This window comes from Macaca mulatta, chromosome X, assembly GCF_049350105.2.
Source record: "Macaca mulatta isolate MMU2019108-1 chromosome X, T2T-MMU8v2.0, whole genome shotgun sequence".
Taxonomy (NCBI): domain Eukaryota; kingdom Metazoa; phylum Chordata; class Mammalia; order Primates; family Cercopithecidae; genus Macaca; species Macaca mulatta.
The window spans coordinates 36,767,109-36,778,487 of record NC_133426.1 but is presented as its reverse complement, the minus strand read 5'-3'; the positions used below and the strand labels follow the sequence as shown (position 1 = coordinate 36,778,487).

At 43.5% G+C, this 11,379-nt stretch overlaps 1 pseudogene; it reads right to left on the bottom strand.

Annotated features, from left to right (window-relative positions):
- Positions 1–7,068: 7,068 nt before the first annotated feature.
- On the bottom strand, positions 7,069–7,525 carry LOC144338550 (histone H2A-like 3 pseudogene; annotated as a pseudogene).
- Between the last annotated feature and the right edge of the window lie 3,854 nt (positions 7,526–11,379).

Here is an 11,379-nt window from a genome sequence, read left to right as displayed (position 1 = left end):
GAATGCTGTAAATTAGTTAATTATAAGTCCTTCCTCCAGAGTTATGTGCTATGGCCAGGCTATTGAGGTAGTCTATAGATAATCAAGTGAATGTATATTGTGTGTCCTCAAAGGAGAAGACAAAATGTGGCTGTGAATCTTTGGCAATGGATATTGAGTAGAAAATATTGACTAGATACGTTACCACAAGTAAATCACTAGGTGAACTCTGATACCAATAACTTCAATAATGTTAGGAAAAGGTGACTCAATGGACAGAACAAATGCATTGAGGTGGCATTTATCTATACTTAGGCACCATTCTTGTTTGTCTGCCTTTTGCTTTGATCAGATACTGTAATTAAAAAGAGAGATGATAGGAACCACAATGGCATCTTTTAAAAGATTAAAATAATAGGTCTGAGCCAAGCTGCACATTGTAATAGTTTGTGTTGAGGCTTATTGACAATTTTAAGGGGAGGCAGAGGGACTATGATCTCTCCTCTAGCATGTCTCATAGCAAGTGGTGGGGATTTTGGCATGTTCCAATTTAAGAGGTGGCCCTAAAGTGTTTGGTGTTCATGATTATGACTAGATGGGCCAGAGACAGAGGGGATATCACAAGGAATTTAGCTAAGAGATCCCACTGTAGCATCAAGTGGAACCCATATGCCCTTAATGGGGTGACCCAATATGCCCTGAATTTTAAATAGGTTGCAAATATGTGTGAAATATATACACACACACATATATATATGAAACGAGATGGGATACCCAGAGTAACTGTTATCTGTATCCCTGTGCCTAAAACGGCCAGAAAATGTTGGCTATCCTTTGAGCTTCAGTGAAAACTTGAATAGTATGTGGGTGATTTTCTCCAGGCAGTGAGACAAGCTTTGGGGAGCTGCTGTCTCCTTCGGGAGGGAGTTAAGTGACTGCCGTTGTTGAAGGTCAGGACATGGGATTAGAAACCCATTAACTAGGAACTGGAAGTGCCTTTCTTCATCTCAGTGGGGCATCTCCTATCCAATATTTTGGAACAAATTGAAGGAAAGACAGGGGAGCTTCCCCTGCTGCATGAGTTTCGAAGGTATCTAGCAGGTTTTTTGGTTATTGGAGTTTATAAGCAGGCTGGCCCATTTTAATTTTTTTTTTTCAAGAGAGATGCCCATGCCTCTAATTTGCTAATACATATGTTTGTCTTGGGATGATGTTTTAGAGTCTTGTAGTGTCTCAACAGGTGGTAACTGCATATTAGGAAAAGGTCCAAACTCAGCCTCTGCCTTGTTTTCCTATTCACTCCTCTTTCCAGTGGTTTTTATTCTTTGGTTGTTTACTACTTGTGGCAGTGTTTTGGTGTTGTGGTCCTGCCTATAGGTGGCGTCTCCTGCTCTACGGTGTCCCAGTCAGTCTCCCCAGGTTTGGATTCTAGTTCCACGAGGGCAACTGTGGCACTGCCTGGTTTGTTCTTATGCTTGTTTCTAAAATCAAAGCTCTTGGTCTTGTGATACACTATTTCACACTATTGTCCCTTCTGGACAACCTTCACATAGTACAATAGCCAGTTACCATAGGCACTTCTGGACACATTGTAAATACATAAGTCAAATGGAGACTTCTTCACCCAGACTACAGCACTCTAAGGACAGTTGCTCAGGGAGGACTCAGCTTTTTGAGCTCTGCCATAATTTAGATTGGAGAATCAGAGCAGTACCTGACTGTCACAACACAATGTGGCAGCTGCTAAAATACAAGCCAGCAGTGCCATTCCAGGCAGTATTCACTCTCTATTGGATTCAATTAGTAAGCCAAGAGCAGTCTAGAGGCATGTCATCCTCACCAACCACCAAACCACCCTACTCCATACACCAATTGTTTTAAAAATTAAAAAAAAAAACACCAATTATAATGTTTTATTATAATTAGGTATGGCAAGATGATTGACATGAAGATAGCTGCCTTTGAAAGAAGTGTTTATTTCTAACAGTTCCCCAGAGGACAAGAGGCATGGCATGCCACATAGGGCCACAGAGGGTCACTCACAAGGAGAAGCAGAGAGAAAAAGGATGTTGTTGCCGGCTATACACTTTCTGTGACATCCTCCCCTACCCTCCCATGCACCTTCTGCTAAGATTCCCTTTAGTCTGAATGGTCTCTAAATGAATGCAACTTTTGAAAATTACTCACCTAAACTGGCTATACTCTCAATCTATGCACTCTGTGCCATTTCCTCTTCAAGCTGTCTGTATTACCCATTAATGCCCCTTTTCCCAAATCTTACCTAATGCTGGATGTTAACTCCACCCCTGAACTTCCTGCCAGATCCCACCCTAGGCCCACTGCAAACTTCATTTATCCACTTTCTACTGTGTTCTTTTCTATACTTGACGTATGCTTCATCCATTACCTCTTGCCAAGTCCACCGCTAGACTTGATGAATCCTCCAGCCATAAACAATCTGGGTGGCCTCTCATAGCCTTTCTGCACTTTCTATCTATACACCTCTTGCCATGTAATGCCACAGACTGACTTCCTCCTCTTTCATCTGTACACATCTTGCCATGCAATGCCACAGGCTGACTTCTCCCTCTAGCCATTCACTTTTTGTCAGATCATCCAGCAGGCTTGTATCATTCATCTTTGCCCCTTCAGCTAATTCCTTTCCTGTTTTGGCTGCATTCCTCCACTCATCCCTCTACTACTTGTCATGTCATTCCCTAGGGTGTCCACTTGCTTCAACCATGCACCTGTTGTAGGTTCCTCCCTTCACTGGATGATCCTTCTGCTATGTGTTCTCTTAGGATAGATTCATAATTTTTCGTCTAATATTTACCTGGTGAAAGTTCTTCCTTTCCTGTGAATGCTTCCTCGATTCCTGCAGCTACTGCTGGGCTTTCCCTAAAGCCAGCTGTACTCACCACTACTGAACCTGATATTGGGTCCCCCTATAAGCTGGTTGCATCCTCCATCCATGCACCTCCTGAGTGTTTTCTTTCTAGGCTGTATACTCCCATCACCACATACCTCCTGCTTACTTTTCTCATGGGCTGGATGCTATCTTGATCCAGTCACAACTTGCTGAATCCCTCCCCTATGCTGGCTCATTATCCATCCATGTACATCCTTTTGAGTCCTCTTTTAGGTTGACTGCTACCTCTACCCAAAAACCTCCTAAGAAGACTCCCTAGAATGACTCCATCCTTTCTCATAAAACTTCTTCTGCGTCCTCATCTAGGTGGAATATTCTATATTCCCATGATATTCTTGCACATTCTTCCCCACATCCTTGATACCCACTCTCCCCATGTGCCACCAGTTGTGTCTTACTTAAACTGGCTACATTCTCCACCTAGAAACCTTTTGCCTCCACCTATAAACCTTTTTCTTAGACTTTATGCACTTTCCACTAATGCAACTGCTTCAGAGTCCTTTTCTAAGCTGGATGCCCCTTCCAACAATAAACCTTCTTCCAGAAATTCCTGTAGACTTGCTGCAACCTCCAATAATCCACTCTCTGCCAAGACCTTTTCCACCATGGATTCTCCCTACACAGACATACCATCTGATAATTTCTCTACTAGGCATGCTGCAACCTCAACCTATAGCATCAAATGCACAACTCTTCTAAGTTTATACACTTCCTGCTGAGGTGTTTTTTGTTTGTTTGTTTTGTTTTGTGTGTTTTAAAAAATTTTTACTAAGCTGGATGTTTTCTCCACCCATGCATCTCTTCTAATGTTATTCTTTGGGCTGGGTGCTCACTTGACCCATGGATTTCTCATTAAGTCCTCCCATAGACTGACTCATTCCTCCAAACGTACATCTCCTGCTGAATTTGCCCCTAAGCTAGATAATATTTCCACTCATACATTTCTTGCAATATCTTTCGCAAGGCTGGAGGATTCCTCAAACCATGCACTTCCTGCTATGTCCCTCTTAGACTAGCTGCAACCTTCAACCATGCACTAATTACCAATACCTCCTTTAGGCTAGCTGTACCATCTACCTATGGACTTCCCAATGAGTTTACACCTAGTCTGGATGTTTCCTCTACCCACATACCTACTGTTGAGTTCTGCCCATCTCAAGTGCATAAATCTCTAGTCAACTTTTTAATTTTACCTTCCCAAGTTAAATTCTGTATGAAAAATGACATAAAGAATAAAACTTTCACAGTATCTTTGGCATCTATAACTCTCTTCGTGGTTTTCCATGGAATTCCTGGAATGTCACAAAGATTTGTTCTTTCACTTTATGGATAGCACTGTGTTAAAATAATTAGGTTTATTTATTGTTATTATTGATGAGCTGTTAAATTAAAACCTGTCATCTCCAGATAATTTTTTCAGTTTACTCTGATGCTTCCCAAAGGCTCTGCCACCAGATAAAAACCAGAGTTCTTGTCTTTGACGACAAAAGACAATTTCACAGCTTTGAGGAAAAAGGCAGTACCCTCAGTACTAGTACTTCGAAGAACAGTCTCTTTGATACAGACTTCAGCTAACAGAAGTTTCTGATGACACATAATCACTTTTAAGACCATGACAGTGAACAGAGGAAGTTCTCAAAAACACCTTAGTTGAGAAGCAGTTTCATACAACCAGTCTTTTTAATCCTAGCCTATCCAGCCTTCACCAAATAAAACAGAAATGAAGGTAATTGAGAGTAAGTTATTTAGAAGCTTTGCTGGATATCCAATAGACCCTAACATCTTAGTATTGAAGACTAGTTTCTGTTTTCTGGAGGAAAACATTAATTTTTTTTCAAGGCCCATTTCTCAGGATAGAGTAGAGGGAAGAGCAAAACAATAGGTAAGGAAGTCTGGGCTCTTGCCCCCACTATGCTGTACATACTCGTCCTGTGACTTTGAGCAAGCTAATTAACATCTCTGAAACTTGGTGGCCACATCTGTAAAAATGGACACTAGTAATGTCTGTGTAGGATTAGCAAACCTGTCGTCCAGATTAGGCATGTGGGCTGGCAGTATGTAATTTTTGCATTCGGGAAATAGTGTATTTGATATTTTCTTTTACTTGAATCCTATCTGGGGGCTCCAAAGACCTTTTGTAAAGAATCTTGCCATCTCCCTCAGAACACATGTGCAATGTCTGCCACATACAAGGACCAGGATATCTGGGCCTTCAAAATGCTTCTGTTGCAAAGGATGTTCTCTTTGGGAGGCCAGTCTGGTAACCAGACCTTGTGTTCGTGCCAAGACCAAGCCACCATTACCCTCCAAGTCCCCTGCCTCCAGGCTCAACTCTGGTGCTCATCTTTCCTCACACATTATGTTTCCTGCAGTCTTGATGCAAGTTTGACCCCGGCCTGCCCTGATACTGCTTGTGATCACTGGCCCAGTTGGAAGCTACAGTCACCCCAGCCTCTGTTCTTGCCCACTCGGGAACTAGTTTTCCCAATCCCAATAGGGCACTGGCCACCAATGCTGTCCTGTCCACAGTGCACAAGCCAGAGGGACTCCTTCCTCACCTTTCCCTCCTGCCTCTTAGAAATGCATAAAAGGCCTAAACATGGGTGGGCTCACACCTTTCCAATGGCAGTGATTCTCTCTTCCTCCCTGTCTGCCCTGAGTGTAGGATTCCTTGCACATGTGGAAGGCGGATCTGGCAGGGTGCCCCATTAGCTTGATGCTATGCTGGCTGTGGCCCCCATGTTTCCTGTGAGACCCACAAGCACAGCTGAACACAATTCTTAAAGGGATGGCGGTCACTCCTGCTGGCTGTCCCATGCCCCTTGACTCTGGAGAGAGCTTGCAACAGGGGCTCATCCAAAGTCAACCTCCAAACTCCACCTCAGACATGAAGCAGAGTCTGAAAGAGCCCAGAAGCCCGGGTCCTTACAGGGTCACAGTCACCGTTAGTGTTGACGACTGCATACACTGTAAGGTGACCACCTGACTGCACAGAGGGACTCACCCGCCACGGGCCACCCACCGACTATGGCTTCTCCTGCCTTGAATGAAGTCCTCAGGTGTGCATTCCAGTGAAGTATCCAGGACATTATGTCTAGCTCTACAATAAGCCACAGCCATAAGCAACATCAACAGCTTTTAAACACCAGACAGCTACGTAGCCAATATGTCAAGATCTGAGGAAAATGATCAGTTCACTGCCATTACCCATCCTAGAGGCACTCACTTCTGACTGGAGGACACTGGACTAGCAGGAACACATACCCTGAAACCAAAGATGTTTTACTTTGGCAAGGGGAGGGGATGCTGCTGTCACCATGATGTGATCAGCTGAAGGAGACTCGCTACCTGCAGATGCTGGAGAGACGCCTGCTTGCTTCTCAGATGCACAGAGGAGAAAGTGACGATCTGAGCTAAGGCTGGGAATGCTCTATAGCTCTCCATAAAGAATCACCCAGTGGTGGGGTGGGCATCTTCACAATGAGTTGCCTGGGAATATGAGGTTCAGCGGACATCACGTGGCAAGAAAGGCTTCTGGGATTCAGACAAGCACATCTCCCAACTGACCCTAAGGACAACCCCAACACAATCTCCATGTAAATCCCCTGTCCCATGAATTCATGCCAGCCAGTGTGCCCCCTCTCCATCCACCCCTGTGGCCACTGCCCTCTGACTTCAGACCTTTGCTATCCTGAAGAAAGCCTCCCGCACTTCAGTCAGAGTCTGCAGCTCCACCCCAGGTTCCAGCATCAGGCTGGGAATTCAGCAAGCCTCAGAGGCCCCCAGCCAACTCCCCGGCCTCACAAGGCCTTCCTGTTCAGAGGCAATGAGGAAGTCTCGGTGCCTACCAAAGCCAGTTCCTCCCCACAGGGCCAGTGCCCTCACCGTCACCGTTGGAAACTGCCCCTCTAAATCACTAATTCAAACACTCCACACTGGCCACCCCTTCCCCCACTTCAGTTCTCTGGGGATAGTTTCTCCTAGATGTCTCACAGGCACCTCCAACCCAAAGTGACGGAAACTGAGAGGAGTCAGGAGCACTGTCATACGTTTACACAGTTTAATAGCTTGGGCAGATGGAAGCAACCTGGGGTGTTTCATCTATGGGGATTTTGGCAGCTGGAGGAGGTTGCTGATGAAATTCCTCAGGGCTCTGAAACTCAGGAATCCTCCCTTCTTCTTCTTCTCCTCTTCCTCCTTCTCCTTCTTCTCCTCCTCCTTCTTCTCCTCTTCCTCCTCCTCCATCCTCTCCTCCTCCTCCTCCTCCTCAGGTTGGGACATTTCTTCTTCCTGAGAATGGGTGTCATCTTCCTTCTCCAAGAGCCATCTGAGCTGTTCATCCTTTTGCAGTGCCCTCTTCACGTGTTCTGGAGTGATGCACACCCTGTGGCTGTTCTCGGCCTCCTTCCCTGCCTGTTCCAGGATGTTGGCTGTCAGGTACTGGAGAACACCAGCCAGGAAAACAGGTGTTGTTGAGCTCAGGCGTCGGGCATACTGACCTTCTCGCAGGCAGCGTTCCACGTGGCTAACAGGAAACTGCAGCTCTGCTCTTCTGAAATGGGAACGGCGTTGTCTTCTAGGCTTACAGGAGCTGCGATTGTGTTTGTTTCCAGCCATGATGTTTGCTGGATTTTGCCCTGATTGTCACAGCTTGATTTTTCTTGCTGGCCTGAGTCTTTCAAGGCGCCAGAGCTTACTGCAGCCCACTATACCCCTATGCTCCAGCCCCTAACTGGTCATGAGTTGCCTTAGTGACAATCTCCACTTTGTGATGTCATTGGTGTCCACTGGGCCCTGATCAGGTCTCAGCCTAGAAACGCCTATGAGAGGAATCTGGTCACCCTAGTAACTGGAACTTCTTTTTAAGGGAATGCTAACTATCTACTTGATTTTAACTTTCTAGCAAAAAGTGTGTGTTTCCATGAAAACCTTTCCCTTGTTCATAGGATACAACTCCAGGTAATCTGATTCTAGTCTTGCATTGAGCTCTTTTACATCCATTTGTAAGTTGTACGTCACTGAGAGATGTGCACAACTTAGAGACCTCAACGGTAGGTTCAGTCTCCCCCGCCACCAATACACACTGCAGTAATTAAACCAGTTTTGCCTCCATTGACATATTCGTCTCAGTATTCCTGATCAGTATGCTTATTTCTGTTCTTTGTATTCTCCATTATACTGGTTATAATATGTGCCAATTTCCTTATATGATAAATATTTTAACGTGTTTACATTTGTGTGAGTGTCATGATTTTACAGTTTTAATAATTATCTTTACCTGTTTTGTAGGACACACTGATATATCCAATTGTTTTACCTACTAGAACCATGTAAACTTTGATGACAGAAGCACATTACACACATGCAAGTTTAAAGCCCAGCATGTGTTGTATTGATTCTCCTATGTGAATCTAATTCACCAATAGTACTTTGTTGACTCTGTTTTTATAATTTGTGTTTTCCTCTATGCTAATTTAGTGTTTTGCTTTTGGTTCATTTTCATTTTGTTTTGTTTTTGGTTTATTTTACAACCAGTAAGTCATTCCCATTGTTGAAAACCATGGTTGGGAATTGAGCTTTTGGCTTTGTATTTACTTTACTTTTTAATTAAGTTCATATAACATAAAATTTATCAATTTAACCATTTGAAGTGTAAAATTCAGTGTCCATTAGTACACTACATTCACAGTTATCATCCCTATCAGATTCCAGGCTGTTAAGCAGTCACTCCTATTCCCATCTCCCCACAAGCCCCTGGCAAAAATTAATCTACTTTCTATCTTTATGGATTTGCTTATTGTAGGCATTTTATATAAATGGGACAACACAATATGTGGCCTTTTGAAATTTGGCTTCTTTCATTTAGTATAATGTTTCAAGGTTCATTCACATTATAGTGTGTATCAGTACTTTATTCATTTTTATGGCTATAAAATAGACCATGATATGCATAAATCACATTTTTAAATAAATTCATTAGTTGATGGGCGTTAGGGTTTTTTCTGCCTTTTGGGTATTATAAATAATGCTGCTATAAGCATTTGTGTGCAAGTTTTTGTATGAACATGTAACTTTGATTGTCTTGTGTATATACCTAAAAGTGCGTTTGCTTGGGCATGTGGTGAGAATTTGTTTTATAATCTGACCATTTTGGATATTTTCTAAATAGATTGATAGTTTGTAGAGATCTGTTCTTTTTTGAGTGAGAGAAAACACAGAATTTGTTGCGTCAGTGTTCTCTGTTTTTCAGCTCAAACCAATGAAGAATTTCACGCTCCCTGGGAAGGAAACATCCAGGGATTTTTACTGTTTCTGTTTACTCTTGAATCATGGCTGAAATTTTTAAAATTGAAATTAAATGCTCTATTTCTCCATTTCTGCATGTCTACATGCCTGTAATTTGGAAACACCTTCAGTTATGATTGTATGAGGATGTAAGGTTTTCTTACCTCCACATGGTATTAATATATTAGATTATGAATTCTTTAAAATTAAAGGCTGAAACTTCCAGCTTTGCATCTCCTTCCAAATCATCCTTGAGGTTTATTGCATCTGATACTCATGCACTTCCTGCAGGGTCCTCCCTAACAATGACTATTTTCTGCGCTAAGGCCCCTTCTTCTTACTCCTCCCTCAGTCTGGATGCAACTGCTACCCATGCATGTCTTGTCAGTTTATCCTCTAGAAGAATGCTACACCACTCCTGCTGAGTTTTCTCCCTCCACTTATTCAACTCCTGCTATATTCTCTCCTAGGCTGACTGTATGCTCCAGCTATTTACTACTTGCCACATGCTCCCTTGGGCCTGTATGACAACCTACTAATGAACTTTCTATGAAGCCCTCTTCTAACCTGAATGCTTCCTCTTATGTATCTCCTGTTAGGTCCTTTTCAAGGCTTGATTCTCCTTTCTACTATGCACTTACTGATGGACTGACCCCTAGACTGGGTCCACCCTATATCATGCAACACCAGCCATGCATCCCAAACCATGCTCAATCGTCCCATGCTCCCTCCAACAATACATCTCCCGCCAGATTTTACCTTACAATGGATGTGCCGTTATCTATTAATATATCTCCTCCTACTTCTCCCCAAAGAGAGAAAGTCTCCAAAACTCTGCATTTTGCTGTGTCCTCTGCTAGGCTGGTGGCATCTTTCACCAAAGAACCTTTCGCTGAGTCCTCTCTTAGGTGGAATGCTCTTTCCAGCCATACATTGCTTGCTGAGTCTTACCCTAGACTGGATGTTTTCTCCACTTATGGATTTATTGCAATGTCCTCACCTCTGCTCTCTGCTCCCTCCATTCACGTATTTTCTGCCTAGTGTTTTTCCCAGGCTGGATGAACACTCCAAAATACAGTTTCTACTAAGCCCTTCACTAGACTGACTATGCTCCACCGATGTACTTTCTGCCAGGTCCTTCCTAAGCTGGCTGCACCCCTAGAGCTCTGACTGTGTCCAACTCTAAGATAGATGCTCATTTGACCAATGTACTTCCTGGTGACTGCTTCTCAAGACTGTACATCCATACATATCCTTTAGTGTCACTCCTAAGCTAGATGTCCCCTGCACATATGTGCCTTCTGCCCTGTACTTAAATCTGGCTGCAACCTTGACTCAGGCATTTCCTGCTAGGTCCTACCCTATACTGGCTGCTCCATTACCCATGCATGAACTTATAGCCATATCTGTCCCTATACTCACTGAATAATGCATCCATGCAACTCCTGCCAAGACTACCCCTAGGGTGGATGCTTCCTCCAGGCATGTACTTATTCCCATATCCTTTTTAGGGCTACATGTTTCTTTCACCTATGTATCTCTCTTTGACTAGTTTCACTCTCCAACCATATGCCACCTGAAAAATTTTCCCCCTAGATTGAGTGTATTCTTCACCCTTGCACTGTCTGCTGAATCCTGTCTTATTCTTGCTGCACCCTGCATATATGAACCCACAATTCTCCACTTTGGTTGGATGCCTCCTTTGCCATGCACTTATAGCCAGTTCTTCTGGCTGTCTTCTCCATGTTTGCAGATCCTTTTGATTCCACTCATAATAAGGCTGCATTCTCTACATATATAGTACCTGCTTGGTCCTTGTATGGAATTTCTCCTTCCTATATGCATGCAATTGTTACCAATTCTACCTTAGGATGAATGCTACTTCTTCCCATGAACCCTCTGCTCCCTCCTCTGGCTCACATGCTGCTGTTTTTTTAGAAACTGGAGTACTTCCACAAACCTTTAACTTCCTGCTATGTCCACCATTAGACTGCATGCTCTCTCCACTAATGCGTCTCCTGCCTAGTCTTTCCCAGGCTTTCTGAACCCTCCATACTTGAACCTACTGGTGATTGTCTCACTTGTACTCATGTACCTCTTGGTTCTCACTGCATATTTTATGTAGGCACTTTCTGCAGGTTTTCCGCTAAGCTTGCTTCCCTTTCCTATACTGCCACTGCTGCCAT